This window comes from Rhincodon typus, chromosome 28, assembly GCF_021869965.1.
Source record: "Rhincodon typus isolate 14 chromosome 28, sRhiTyp1.1, whole genome shotgun sequence".
Lineage (NCBI taxonomy): Eukaryota > Metazoa > Chordata > Chondrichthyes > Orectolobiformes > Rhincodontidae > Rhincodon > Rhincodon typus.
The window spans coordinates 40824215-40839768 of NC_063359.1; the positions used below are offsets into that span (position 1 = coordinate 40824215).

The 15554-nt window shown below is 47.5% G+C and overlaps 1 protein-coding gene and 1 long non-coding RNA gene across 6 annotated transcripts in view; one reads left to right on the top strand and one right to left on the bottom strand.

The window, feature by feature from the left end:
• Window positions 1-14785, bottom strand: part of LOC125486384 — a 27790-nt gene extending 13005 nt beyond the window's left edge. The window contains exon 1 of the long non-coding RNA XR_007265063.1: window positions 14714-14785. This is a non-coding gene — a long non-coding RNA (uncharacterized LOC125486384). The remainder of the gene's footprint in view (window positions 1-14713) is intronic.
• ppp1r26 (protein phosphatase 1, regulatory subunit 26) overlaps window positions 14667-15554 on the top strand; it is a 22520-nt gene continuing 21632 nt past the window's right edge. For 4 of the 5 annotated variants that reach the window (XM_048613698.1, XM_048613699.1, XM_020523594.2 and 1 more), the window contains exon 1: window positions 14667-14770. The gene's annotated coding sequence lies outside the window, so the exon portion shown is untranslated. The remainder of the gene's footprint in view (window positions 14771-15554) is intronic. The other variant, XM_048613696.1, reaches the window with a different exon arrangement.

Here is a 15554-nt window from a genome sequence, read left to right on the forward strand (position 1 = left end):
CACCAACATCTTCCATATATACAGTGAGCTATTTAAGTCCCAAACGGAACCCACTCTGTTTCTGCTTGTCCTATTGCCCCTGAGACACTTCATAAAATTCCTTCAGATTTTCCTTCATTTTACCCACCAATGTTTTTTCATACCCCTCTTCACCCTCCTGATTTTTTTTTTTTAAGTAACTCCCGGAACTTTCCATTCTACTGAACTATATCAGCTGTTTTCAGCCCTCTACATCAACCATAAGCTTTTCTCTTTTTTCCATATCCAATCTCGTGCATTCCCCACTATCCAGGCTCCCCTGGATTTGTTTGCTCACTCCCACTTCATCCTTACTGGAACTTGTTGGTCCTGCATGCTCACAGTTACCTTTTAGAAACATTCCCACTGCTCCAATCGGTTCCCATCAGATTTTCCAGAGTAGCTGCTCCCAGTCCACTTTCCCCAACGCCTGTTTTATCTCATTAAAATTGGCCTTCACCCAGTTCTGAATGTTGACTTGCAGTTCATCTCTGGCCTTTTTCCATGAAACTTCAATCTTACTGAATTATGGTCACTATTACCAAAATGCTCTCCCACTAACACATTTATTAATAGGGACTCCTTCCCTAAAGTTAGGACCAGCACCTGAAGGAAATTCCAATGCTGATTCAGCACCACATCCACTCCTAGTAGCAGAAGCCTGTACAAGCTACAAGATGCACTGCAGAAATTCACCAAAAGTCCTCAGACAGCACCTTCCAAATCCATGACCACTTCCATCCAAAGGGGCAGCAGATAAACGGTAACATCACCCCCTGCAAGTTCCGCTCCAAGCCACTCACCATCCTGACTCGGAAATATATCGCCATTCCTTCACGGTAGATCATAGATCCTTATAGGGTGGAAACAGGCCCTTTGGCCCAACAAGTTCACACCAACCCTCAGAGCATCCCACCCAGACCCATCCCCCTATAACACACCTAATCTACACATCCCTGAACATTACGGGCAATTTAGCATGTGGTTGGATCAAGATCCACGAATTCCCTCCCTCAGGGGACTGTGGGTCAACCTACAACACATGTATTGCAGAGGTTCAAGAAGGCAGCTCACCACCATCTTCTCAAGGCTACTGGAAAGATGAAGTGAAACTGGAAAGAGCGCAGAAAAGATTTACAAGCATGTTGCCACGGTTGGAGGATTTGAGCTATAGGCAGAGGCTGAATAGGCCGGGATTATTTTACATGGAGCATTGGAAGCTGAGGAGTGACCCTATAGAAGTTACCCTACAGAAGTTTGTAAAATCATGAGGGGGATGGATAGGATAAATAGACAAGGTCTTTTCCCCAGAGTGGGGGAGTCCAAAACTAGAGGGCATAGGTTTAAGGTGACGTGGAAAAGATTTAATAGGGACCAAGAGGCAACTTTTTCACTCAGACGGTGATGCACGTATGGAATGAACTACGAGAGGAAGTGGTGGAGGTGGATACAATTACAACATTTAAAAGGCATCTGGATGGGTATGTGAATAGGAAGGGTTTAGAAGAACATGGGCCTGATGCTGGCAAATGGGAATAGATTAATTTAGGCTATCTGGTTGGCATGGATGGGATGGACCAAAGGGTCTGTTTCCATGCTGTGCATCTCTATGACTATGAACTAGTTACGGGCAATAATTGCTGGCCCAACCAGCAACCCTCACGTACCATGAATTAAATTAACAAATCTCACCGTCACACTTCCCAATAACAGTGCGGCGCTCCCTCAGCACTGACCTGCCGACAGTGCGGTGCTCCCTCAGCCCTGACCTGCCGACAGCGCGGCGCTCCCTCACCATCCCATTGGAGGGTGTCTTTAACCCTGGACTGTCTGGTTAATGTGAGAGTGCCACCCACACATCCTTGTCTAACACCAACACTGACATAGAATACACATGTGCTGCCACCTTGTGCCTAAAAGTAACAAGTTCTTCCCAGAAAGCAATGAGTGGGAACCTATTCATCATGTGTCAGCTCCAGGCCAGAACTTAGACACTCCTCACCCACACCCCCCACAACCCCACCATCACTACCACCACCAATCCTCTGTCATGGAGCTGCTGGACGCAAACAGGCTGCATCTATGCACACTGAAACCCCAAACTAATCGCTGATGCCTTCTCCAATGTGTATGAGTGACTTTCAGATGAACACTGGAAGACAAAGGTGCATGTGTGATCGAGGATTAGCTAACTGGCAGAAGGCAGAGAGTCAGGAAAAAGGGGTCTTCTTCAGGATGACAGATGGTGGAGTTCCGCAGGGGTCAGTGTTCAGACTACAACTATTCACGTTCTACATTAATGATCTGGACAAAGGAACTGAGGGCATTGTTGCGAAGTTTGCAGATCACACTAAAGATAGGTGGAGGAACAGGTAATGTGGAGGAAGTGGGAGGACTTGGACAGGCTAGGAGAGTGGGCAAATAAGTGGCAGATGGAATGTGGGAAAATGTGAGATAATGCACATTTTATGAAGAATAGAGGCATTGACTATTTTCTAAATAGGGAAAGGCTTCCAGAATCTGAAGTGCAATGGGACTTGGAAATCTTAATTCAGGATTCTCTTCAAGTTAACAGGCAGGTTCAGTTGGCAGTTAGGAAGGTAAATGCAATGTCAGCGTCCATCTCAAGACAGCTAGAATACAAGAGGAGGGATGTATTGCTGAGGTTATTTAAGGCTCTGGTCAGACTACATTTGGAATATTGTGAGCGGTTTTGGGCTCTGTATCTAAGGAAGGATGTACTGGTCTTGGAGGGGGTGCAAAGTAGGTTTATAAGAATGATCCCAGGGACGAAGGGCTTGTCGTATGAGGAACAGTTGAGGACTGGGTGTCTGTACTTGGCGGAGTTTAAAGGGATGAGGGGGGAATCTAATTTAAAACTTACAGAATTCTGAGAGGCCTAGATAGATTGAACATGGAGAAGATGTTTCCAAGAGTGGGAGAGACTGGGACCTGAGGACACAGCCTCAGAGCAACGGGATGACCCTTTAGAACTGAGATGAGGAGGAATCTCTTCAGCCAGAGGGTGGTGATTCTGTGGATACCTGCCACAGAGGGCTGTGGAGGCCAAGTCATTGAGTGTCTTTCAGATGGAGATAGATAGGTTCTTGATTAGTATGGGGATCAATGGTTATGGGGAGAAAACAGGAGAATGGGATTGAGAAAGATATCAGCCATGATTGATTGGTAGAGCAGATTTGATGGATTGAATGGCCTAATTATGCTCCTATATCTTATGGTGCTCTACCACCCTGATCCCATCACCCACCACATGATCCCCCTCTCTGATCCACAGAGAGCCACTGGACAATGTGGATCCATTTCATGGCAGTCTCCTGAGTGAGGGTATACACAAACAATGAAATTCAACATCGCCTCCAGTGTCCAGTACAGTTTGAGAAACAGTGTGTGAGACAATGAGCTCAAACCCGACAGCAAGCCCATAGTCAACAAGGCAGCAAGTCCCTCTCACCCCCTCCCGGGTATGTATTAGAGACATGGACAGTGTGTACAGCAGGCACTGCAAACCCCTTCAGAAATCTTGCCAGCAATGCCTCCCTAAACTCCCTGCACAGCCACTGGCAGATCAAAGCTGCAATACCTGCGTCCTCTCTCAGTCTAACATCCCCAGCTTCATGGTACTGGTTCCTGTCAAACCGCTGCTCTGGCTAGGTGGCATCCTGTACATGGCAGAAACAAAATCTTCAAAAAAATAGCTCTCTGCTCCAGGTTCCATCAGTGCATGCAGTTACCAGGACAGCAAAGCAAACACTTGAAGGATGTCCTCAAAACCCTCTCTGAAAAAAACACAACATTTCCCAAGATCTCATGAGCAGCTCCAGGCCGACAGCAGCTGAACTACAGAAGGCTGTTCCGGGAAGGAGAGACCTGTCCCAGGACAGGCCCAGGGGGCGGCCAATGCAACAGTGGAAGGAGCACGCGATAGATAGAATATCCTCCCCCACCCCTATACCCATCAGACAAATAGCAGCCACTCCCACCCCTGGGGCAATGCGTGTGCATCCAGCATCAGGGGAAGTACTACCCCAGAGAGACAGAAAGTCATCCTCAATTGTGACAGACTGTGAAAGGAGGAGAAGGGGATAGGAAGACCAAGTGAGGCGGTAGGGTGGGGGGTGAATTTGAATCAGAGACAAGACAATGAGAGCAGATTTCACAGCGAGGTAGCTGGGAGCAGACGGATCAAATTCCATCCAGTCCCTGGATTTCAACCAAATCCTTCACCAAAAAAATAATCTGAGAGTATGCTGGGAACGAATGTGAAATACAGAAGGCCCAAACACTCATAAAAGACATTCTTGAATGAGAACCTCATTGAGACCACCAGAGTTTTTAATTAGCAGCTAACACAGAGAGATCTGAGGCAACTGTCTACACAGCAACACAAAAATGTGGTTAGGAGGAATGTGACAGGGGCAGGTTTCCCAGAGGAAGTGAGAAGTAAACACGTCAGGAGTGCAGTCTGCAGGAACATTCAATCATCAACCACAGCACCCCCGTCACCATCAGTCTCTCAGTCCATCTGGTTTGGAACATTTTCCAGGTAAAAGACTAGAGTTTTGCTTCCCGGTAAACTTCTGTATCCTGGTGAAATTGTGTACAAAATCCAACTGCAAGACGAATCCTCACTGCTGGTCATTGTCAACAAGATCCATTTGCTGCTACCATCCTGTTTCCTGGTGGGATCCACAGCATCTGCATGATTTGGTTTGGAAGAGGGGAACTGCTTGGTGGTCCAACTAGAAGAGGCTCTTGTCTGAAATGAGGTGGAGTCTGATACATGATAACAGCTATGCACAAGGGACAGTGATGGGATGGAGATTGTTACAGAGACTATGAGGAGGACCTGACTAGTACAGCTTACTTTTTCAAGATCCTAAACGGTTCTCCCCACACCTCATCACAGAATATTGGGCAGTGCTTACTGCCCTCCTCAGTTTAACCCTTAAACTCACACAGCTGATTTTGGGTAGAAATCTCTGACCCCAGCTCAGAGTCTCACCAAACTGTGCAGAAACAGTTAGGCAATGGTGAGAGTTATTATCACAGACAAGATGGGGATGGGGTCGTGTGGAATCAGGGCATTATTCTTGCAGCTATTTCAGGAAGACATTCCTTAAGAGGGACGTGACATTAGGAAGATATTAAGCAGTCCCAGTTTCACAGTCATTGGGAGCTGCTGGCCTGAACATTAGGTGCATGCAGTGTGATAAAGGGGCTGAGACTATCACTGTCTGAGAGACAGGGCTCACCTCAGTCCTCCTGGAGCCCTGCATCTCCCGGAAACAGAAACTCAAACCCACCCTGATGGCTCAGATGGGCAGCTCAATTCCAACTGGTGCCATCTCTTCCCAGTCACTGAGGGTGATGGCAAAACCTCTGGTGCAGAATCAACCAGTCCCTTCAGCCCCCCATTGTGAGCATTTAGACCCCTGATCCTAGAACCCTCCCAGTGCACGCTGCAGGCTTGGCCTAGCCTCATTGGGAAGAATTGAGATGTACAAGATCCTGAGGGACGTTGGAGGCTGAGGGGATGTTTCCACCTTGTGGGACAGACTCAGTTAAAGAGGTCTCCCAGCGAAGACAACGACAACGTGGAATTTCTTCTCCAGGAAGCCTGATCATCTTGGGAATTCTCTTCTCTCAGAGACTTGTGGAGGCCGAGTCACTGAATGTTTGAAGGGCTGAATGGCCTCCTTCTGTTCCTTCTTTTTTATAAATTTAAGGTTCTGCAATCTTTCATATTGTTCAAAAACTGCTGCTGTTAATTGAAAACAAAACCTTTTAAATTCCTAAAATCAAAGTGTGTAAGATGGTTAAAGGATATCCATTGCAGGGTTTTGAAGTAAGAAGGTGAGAATATTGTAAACGACTTAAACAAACACACCAGACAAACAGCCTGAACGCAGACCCGAAACATATACCCAAAATAAAAGCCTGGGACAAACAGCCTAAACAAACAAGGTCAAATCCTGCCACGCCGTAATTTTCTCTGACTTGACGACTGCCCATTTCTGGATGATTTGTGCTTGATTTTAATAATTTACAAATCTTTTCTCTTTCATCTTTTTCCAGCTAAACACAGTAGTCTAAGTTAATTGTAAACATGAATGGTTTAGGGTTGACACATTTCTCTCAAGAAGATGCTGGGGAGGGAGGTGTGCTTGAAGGGAAAGGGTCGAGAGTTGGGAGCTCCAAATTCCAGGAACGCCACGGCAGAGAATTCATTCACAAATTCTGAGGTAAATTCCTGAAGCACTTTGAAAGGACTGTGGTAAAAGCTGGTGAATCAAAGGGAGTTTACTGGCCACTTTCTCCCTGATGTTGCTGCTCCCTAGTGTTGTCTCTGGGAGCTTGCCCATTCTGTGCAATGGAAACAGGTACCTGACAGGTTTAAAAGGTGCATCACTGCATGCGCATTGCAAATCCAAGGTGGATCGACAGCAACTCAGCTTCAGAAATCTGCTCCCAGCCTGTAGACACTGGCCTTACACTGAGTTTGTTCAAATACAGGGAGAAAGTCTCAGGCTTGGAGAGACTGTGGAGGAGAGTTACAGGAACGGGTCCAGGGATGAGGGACTGCAGGGAATGTGGAGAGACTGGAGACTCTGGGATTGTCCTTCCTGGAGCAGGTTAAAGGGAGATTTAATCAAGGTGTTCAAAATCAGGGTAGGGTCTGATTCAGTCAATGAGGAGAAACTGTTTCCAGGGGCAGGAGGATCAGTGACCAAAGGGGCACCGATTTGAAGGGATTCTGTAAAAGAATCAGAGGGGGAGAGGAGGACACACTTTGGACACAGTGAGTTGTTGCGATCTGTACCACGTTGCCTGAAAGGACAATGGGACCAGATTTAACAGGAACTTTTCAAAAGGAAGAATTGAAGAAATGTGGGAAAGGGGAAAGGATTTCCAAGGCTTTGAGGAAAGATCAGGGAATGGGATGAATTTAATATTTGGAAAGAAAATTGCTGTTCTCATTTGATCTGGGTTTATATGTGATTTCAGTCAACCATCCCGTGAGAGTCTATGTGTGGGGGAGCCATACCCCAGTGACAGTCAACCACATTGGTTGCATGTCTGAAGTCACACACAATTCAGACTGGGTAAGGATGGTAGATTTCCTTCCCTGAAGGACATTAGGGAGTCAGGTGGGTTTTAATGATGGTTTCACGGTCACTTCAGTAATCAAAACGACCAGCTGCTTGGGGATTGGAACCCACATCTCCAAAAACAGAGCCCGAGCTTATGGGTGACTCATCTTGTGATATTACCATGAAACCCTCATCTCCCCTCTAGTTATTTAATCAAGGTGTTCAAAATCAGGATGGGGCTTGGATCGAGTCAATGAGGAGAAGGTGTTTCCAGTGACAGGAGGTTCAGTGACCAGATGGACACAGTTTAATGGAATTGAGTAAAAGGGTCAGAAGGGTAGAGGAGGAGAATCGTCTTGATGCAGTGAGTTGTTGTGATCTGAAAAGTGCTGCCTCAGAGGGCAGTGGGACCCGAGTGAACAGGAACTTCCTAAAGGAGAATTTGAGAAATGCTTGAGAAAGAATTTTGCTGGTCATTGGAGAAAAAGCTGGAGAACTGGGAGTGATTGGGAAGCTCTTTCAGAGACTAGTACAGTGACAATGGGCTGAGTGGCCTCTACCAGTGCTAGCAGATTTAAACTGAACCTTTTTCTCTTGCCAGTTCCATGTTTTTACGAAGAGGTTCAATCTGTTCTAATTGTGCTAATCATTGACAGCCAGTTCTATCTGGCACAGATTCCCAACAAACTGGAGAACAAACCTCACAGAAGAAGAGTCTGAGTTTAAAACCATTGGCTAAGGTACAGGCCCTAAAAGGTTCATGCATCCAGCAACAAATGCAAGCAAGCAGCTCCCTCTGTTGATAGCTAAATTTGACAGATGAGGAAATCAGGAATAGTTTGGCTTCAGGTGGTTACTACAGAATGATCTGTCGTCCGTTAGTGACCCTGAGTAAGCGTTCAAGGTATTGTCCACTTCAGATCCTGGGAACACTGGGAATGCACCTGGGTTACTCGGGAATGTTCTGTAATCTTTTCACAAAGATCAAGGACATCAATTCAGCACCATTGTCTGCTGCACAGCTTCCTGGGCCTACAGGACTAAACCTTCCCTTCACCTCTCCCTGAACTCTCATCTGTCTCAAGAGTCTCTCCCACCTCTTGCAAAATCTTCTCCATGAATTCCACCTCCTGATCCCTTGATCCTATTCCCATGGAACTATGACCACTCAACCTCCCCTGCTCGTCGTCATATTAACCAATCTCGTATCCAGCACCGATCCCTGTGGCAGTGCACTCATCACATCTTACCAACTTGAAACTGATCCATTTGTGCCAACTCGGTTTCCTGTTAGCTAACCAATTCTCCATCCACCTGTTATACCATGAGGTCCTATCTTGTGCAGTTACTTTTAAGGTGGCAACTTCTCAAATGTCTTTTGGAAATTCAAACACTCCATGTCTACTGGGTATTCTCATCTACCCTGCTTGTTACTTTCTCAAAGAATTCCAACAACTTTTTTAATGAGGTATTACATTACAGTGATGGTAACTCTATTGCATGTCAAGGGCAATATTTAGAATCTGTCTTACTGGAGATGGACAAAGTCATTAGTCACACAACACCAGGTTATAGTCCAACAGGTTTATTTGAAATCATAAGCTTTCAGAGCGCTGCTCCTTTGTCGGGTGACTTAACTTGATGAAGGAGCAGGGTTCCAATAGCTTGTGATTTCAAATGAACCTGTTTGACTATAACCTGGTGTCGTACGACTTATGACTTTGTCCACTCCAGTCCAATACTGGCACCTCCACATTATTATTGTAGATGGTCATAGCCTGGCATTTGTGTAGTGTGAATGTTACTTGCCACTTATCAGCCCAAGCCTGGATATTGTCCAGATCTTGTTGCATATGAACATAGACTGCTTCAGTATCTGATGAGATGTGATTGGTACTGAACACTGTGCAATCATTGGTGGACATCCCCACTTCTGACCTCATGATAGAGAGAAGGTCATTGATAGTTGGACCTAGGACTCTTCCTCCCAGTTACTCTCAAGCACACATAATTGACCTCCAACAAACACAACGATCTTCCCATGTGTCAGGTATAACTCCAACCAGTGGACAGTTTGCCCCCTGATACACATTGGTTCGAGTTTAGCTAGGGCTCCTTGACATTTGCTCAAATGTGGCCTTGATGTCACTCTCATAAAAGACATACCTGGGCAATTTCCCACATTGTCAGGTAGATGCCAGTGTTGTAACTGTCCTGGAACAGCTTGGCTAAGGAAGCGGCAAGTTCTGGAGCATAAGTCTTTAATACTATTGCCGGAATGTTGTCAGGCTCCATAGCCTTCGCAGTATCCAGAGCCTCCAACAGCTTCTTGACATCACGGGGAGTAAATCGAATTGACTGAACACCTACCCAATCTGAAAAGCTTATCGCCCCTTGGCAACACAGTTCTCAGGATTTGGTTCTATTCCGTATCCGAACTAAAAATAAGACTGTCTCCTTCCACCTCTGTAACGTTGAGTTGAGCCATGTCCCAGTTCATCATCGTGTCTTTGTTCAGTCCAGATACAGATTTTGACTGGTGTACTACATTCTCCTCTCTACACACTCAAGGTCAACTGAAGCTCTGCAGGCCCCCAGCTTGACCTGGAGCAAATCCCAATGACCATCCCCTATCGTGAGAGTTTTGGGCCAGCAAGTCCCTCTAAAATGAAGGGCAAGGGTAGCAGGTCCTGCAGCCCTGGATGTCAAGGGATAGAGTTTGAAAAAGTAACTGAAGGAAGCATGTATCAGGTACAGTGCATTAAAAAGAGGGGTGACCCTTCAAAAATTCTGAAGAACAGGATTAATCATTACATTGTAGCAGCCTGCAACTGCTCAAGTAAAACAAAAATCATTTTTAAAAAAAAGTAAAACCAGAAATACAAGCTCAGCAACTGAAATAAACTAGGCACAGGAATTGGTCAAAAAGCAAAGCATACTGGGAATACTTTAGACAAGATACAAAGAGGGTCCTTGCAACATTCAAGCCCAGACAACTGAAAACTAGAGAGGCGCCAGAATACATGAACGTGTGAAAGGGCAGTTCAACATTTCCTGACAAACAAAACAATACAAAATACACAGGGCCTCAGTAAAACAACAGATCACAAGCAAATTCTGGGCCATATAGCAGCCCTCAAAGCAGATACAAAGGCCTCACTGTTAGCAAGGCATCAAAAGCCATTAACTGGAGTTATAGAACATAGAACAGTACAGCACAGTACAGACCCTTTGGCCCACAATGTTGTGCTGAAATTTAACCCTAAACCTAAGGTCTTTTTAATCTCCACCCCTACATTATATAATCACCCATATGCCTATCTAATAGCCGCTTAAATGCCCCTAATGAGGCCGATTCCACTACCCTCTCCGGCAATGCATTCCACGCCCCGACCACTCTCTGAGTAAAGAAACTACCTCTGACGTCTCCCCTATATCTACCTCCACTCACTTTAAAACTATGCCCCCTTGTAATAGCTACCTCCATCCTAGTAAAAAGTCTCTGGCTGTCTACTCTATCTATACCCCTGATCATTTTGTACACCTCTATCAAGTCACCTCTCATCCTTCGTCGTTCTAAAGAGAAAAGCCCTAGCTCTCTCAACCTTTCCTCGTAAGACCTTCCCTCCATTCTAGGCAACATCCTGGTAAATCTCCTCTGCACCTTTTCCAACACTTCCTAGAGGTGACAAAACCAAATTAAGTCAATGTCCCTGATTGGTCAAGCCCTTAAAAAATTCTAGGAGGTAACTGTATAAGCAGCACTCAAGTGAATCAAACAATTTGACAAATCGGTTGAAAGCTATGATTATAGAACATAGAACAGTACAGACCATTCGGCCCACGGTGTTGTGTCGAACTTTTACCCTAAACCTAAGGTCTATCTAACCTCCACCCCTACCTTATACTATCATCCATATGCCTATCATCTGGGAAGTAAAAACCAAAAAAACTACGGATGCTGTAAATCAGAAACGAAAATAGAAGTTGCTGGAAAAGCTCAGCAGTCCCGACAGCATCTGTGAAGAGAAATCAGAGTTGACGTTTTGGGTCCAGTGACCATTCCTCAGAACTATTCCCTGACCAACATCTCTGCCTCTGGGTTGCTGCAGTGTTCCGGCGAATTGTTCAGTGAAAGCTAGAAGAACGACACCTCATTTTCCGCTTGGGAAACCTGCAGTTCTCCGAACTCAATATCGAGTTCAACAACTTTTGGCCCTGAACTCTCCCACATCCGAGTCCCCTAGCCCACACACCAGGCCTTGTTACCACATGGCCTGCCATTACACACCACTTATCATTAGTCACTAACACTCTCCATTAAATAACAGTTATTCACCCTCCCAGCCTGATTGTCATCTACTCCTCTGTCTGTCCAAATGCTCTTCTCTCTCTTTGGGCTCTATCCCCACCTATTGTTTACTCTTCAGCCCCTGGCCCTCACCTTCACCCTATCATCCGCATATAACCCGACATTTTCCTCGTTACCATCAGTTCTGAGGAAGGATCACTGGATCCGAAATGTTAACTCTGTTTTTCTGTTCACAGATGCTGCCAGACCTATCAAGCTTTTCCAGGAACTTCCGTCTTTGTTACCTGGGAACTATCCAAGTTTCTAAAGAATCCAGCAATTACCAGTGAAATCATTAAAGTTAAAACTTTGAAGGTTTAACTCTTACCTTTGCTGTCTTCGAATAAACCTGTGAGACCCACTTCACCAACTAACGGCCGCGAGCTCGTGCTCCTTCCCGCCCTCCCCAATACGCGCATAGGCACCTGGGTAAACTTAGACCGGTCAAGGAGTCCACATGGTCCTAGAGGCAACCCGGCCCAGACAACAACAACAACAACAACAACAACACATTGGTCAGGGATAGTCAGCGCGGATTTCTTAGATGAAGACCTCACAGCCTACTTCCGGTAAAGACTCAGTTATTCTCCCAGTTCCTCTGTCTCTGTTGCGTGGTGACACAAACTTCAACACCCTATCTTCTGTGTAAAAAAACTTTTTTCTGACTACCATCAGTTCTGACCCTGAAACATTAACTCTGATTTCTCTCCGCAGATGCTTCCAGACCTGCTGAGTTTTTCCAGCAATTTATAATTTTGTTTCTGATTTCCAGCATCTGCAGTTCTTTTCGTTGTTCTTTAGGATTTAACTCACTACCACATCTCCTTCAGGCATGACCATCTTGAAGAAGTTCTGCTCTTCTCTCTGACAGAATTTCCATTCCAATCATTTTTCTTGTTCATCGTCACTAATTTCACTGTCGCTCCTGGTGTTTGACAAGGTATTTGCGAAAACTCATTTCCACAGCCACATCACATTCCTCGGTGACTACATCCAGCTCAGATTCACCCACATGGATTTCACGTTTTGAATCCACCCAGGTATCGCCATGATGTTCGACGTTCCACAGAGAGCTGCTCTCGCTGCATCCTGAGATCCACACTCAGTGCCATGCATCACCATATTCGCACTCTCGACTCTCTCCATCAGCACTGCTCCCCAGTTCCACTTCATCCTCTGGTTCATTCCACACGCTAACAAAGAAAATGTTTCTTTTCCTTTCAGGCATCAAGGAACTCAAGATACAACAACCTACAGATACCCACAGGCCTCTGGAACTTTCCTCCCTGCTGACTCCATCCCTCCCAACCCAACTCCTGTCAGTGGTGGTACTATCTGTCCTGACCTTCTGCTCTCTGATGTTGAATGTACTGTACTCAGCAAAGCTCTCGGTTTCATTCTTCTGTATCCCTACCTTAATGAATTTTGGGCACAACAAGACATTGAACTCTCCTTCCACTGCTTTCGTCTCCATGCCCATTTCTTTAGACAAGACTCCTCTTCCCATCCCACGGACCACCAACACTCTCCCTCCACCTGGACCTCTCCATCTGACTTTTTACCTGCACTCAATCTGTGCTTGAGAACTCACACCTCAATTTCGCTGCCCTTCCTCACCCATTCCAACCATCTCCCTCTGAACTGACTGCACTCCATGCTGTCAGATCCAACCCTGACTTTGTAATTAAGCCTGCTGATAAGGATGGTGCTGTTGTGTGCTGGCAGACAGACCTCTGCATTGCAGAGGCTGAGTGCCAGCTCTCAGATATCTCCTCCTATCTTCCCGGACCATGACCCTTGTGGAACATCAGGCCATCAGGCCACTAATCTCATTTCATCCTGTGATTACCCCACCCCCAACATGCCTCCAAGCTGATAGACCACCAACCCCACATAGCTCCTTCTACTTCGTTCCCAAAATCCACAAACACAACTGCCCAGGCAGACCCATTATTTCTGCCTGCTCCTGCCCCACAGAACTCATCTCTTCCGAACTTGATTCGATTTTTTGTTTCTGTGCTTGTCCAGACCCTTCCCACTTACATCTGGGATTCCTCTGACACTTCAGGTCAGTTTCAGAATTTCTAGTTTGCAGGCTCCAACTGCCTCCTCTTCACCATAGACATGCAATTCCTTTACACGTCCATTCCCATCCCCAATCAGGATGATCTCAGGGCTATCCGCTTCTTCCTGGAAAAAAAGGCCTGAACCGTCCCCATCCACCAACCCCTCCTCCGCCAGGCCGAGGTTCTTTATTAACTCCTCATTTTCTTCAGGTCAGAGGGATGTCAATGGGTATCCGCATAGGCCCCAGTTCCGACAGTCTCTTCGTGGGGTACATGGCACATTCCTTCTTCCAGTCCTATTCGGGCCCCCACCCAAAACACCTTCTCCAATATATTGTTAATATCATTGGTGCTGCTTCCCTCCCCAGTCCGCAATTGGAAAAGTTAATCGATTTACTTTCCAATTTCCATCCCACTCTCATCTTCACCTGGTTCATCTCTGACTCCATCCTTCCCTTCCTCAACATCTGTTTCCATTTCTGGGGAGAGACTGGCCACCAATATCCACTACAAACTGACTGACTCCTACAGCTACCTTGAACATACATCCTTACACCATGATTCCTGAAAAGACTTTATTCCATTCTCCAAGTCCCTCCATCTCAGTCGCATCCATTCTTATGATGTCAACTTAGACAAAGGGGTCTCCAAATGTCCACCTTGTTCCTCAACTGAGTATTCCCCAGAACCGGCAAGGACTGACCCTCCGACAGTGCGGCCCACCCCAGCACTGACCCTCCGACAGTGCGGCGCTCCCCCAGCACTGACCCTCCGACAGTGCGGCGCTCCCTCAGCACTGACCCTCCGACAGTGCGGCGCTCCCCCAGCACTGACCCTCCGAACACTGCGGGTTCAATAAAATCTGAGTGCAATCCAGATCAAGCAGTGTTCGCCCTCTGCCAATCTGCACTTGTGTGCATGCTTTGTGTCTGTGTATTTTGATTCTCACTCCAATGCATAACTCCCAACATTTGGTGCAAATTCGGCAGCAGCGAAGCGGCAGCCTCGCCGTGCATTGCACAGAGATAGGAATGTGTGTTTGTAGCCGGAGCCTGTGTGCACCGACAGCCAGCTGTGGTAACCCTCTGTGCTGTGCTGTTCTCTCCCTCCACACCATCCCCCCTCTTTACTGATCTGTCTCTCCGCCTCCTCGCCCTGAACTTTACCAGAAGCGGCTGGGAGTGAGCGGCGCCGGCAGCAGCAGCAATAGCAGCGAGTACCAGGTACCGGCCGCGTCAGTGAGTGAGCAAAGCCTCTCCCGGGGAACTGGCACCTGTCAATCACCCCCGGGACCTGTCAATCACCCCCGGGACCTGTCAATCACCCCCGGGACCTGTCAATCACCCCCGGGCCCGCGCGCATTTTGGCGCCCGATTCGCGGTGGCCTTCCACTCGAGGCCTCAGGCTTCGGGCCTGCTGTTCCGTAGCCGGGCCCCGGGGGCGAGTGAGGCGGGGGGACTGGGGACCGGATCAATCCGTCTCCTCCAGCCCGACGCTGAGCTGATGCCCGCGCCATTTCCTTACTCCCAGCCCGGGGATGAGGAGGCCTCAGGCCTTCAGAGCACCCCACTGACCATCCCCAGGGTGTGGGCGCACTGACCATCCCCAGGGTGTGGGGACTGAGCGCACTGACCATCCCCAGGGTATGGGGGCACTGACCATCCCCAGGGTGTGGGGACTGGGCGCACTGACCATCTCCAGGGTGTGGGGACTGGGCGCACTGACCATCTCCAGGGTGTGGGGACTGGGGACACTGACCATTCCCAGAGTGAGGGTAATGGGCACAGGGACCATCCCCAGGGCCTGGGTGCTGGGGACACTAACCATCCCCAGGGTGTGGGGACTGAGCACACTGACCATCCCCAGGGTGTGGGGGCACTGACCATCCCCAGGGTGTGGGGACTGGGGGCACTAACCATCCCCAGGGTGTGGGGACTGGGGACACTGACCATTCCCAGAGTGAGGGTAATGGGCACAGGGACCATCCCCAGGGCCTGGGTGCTGGGG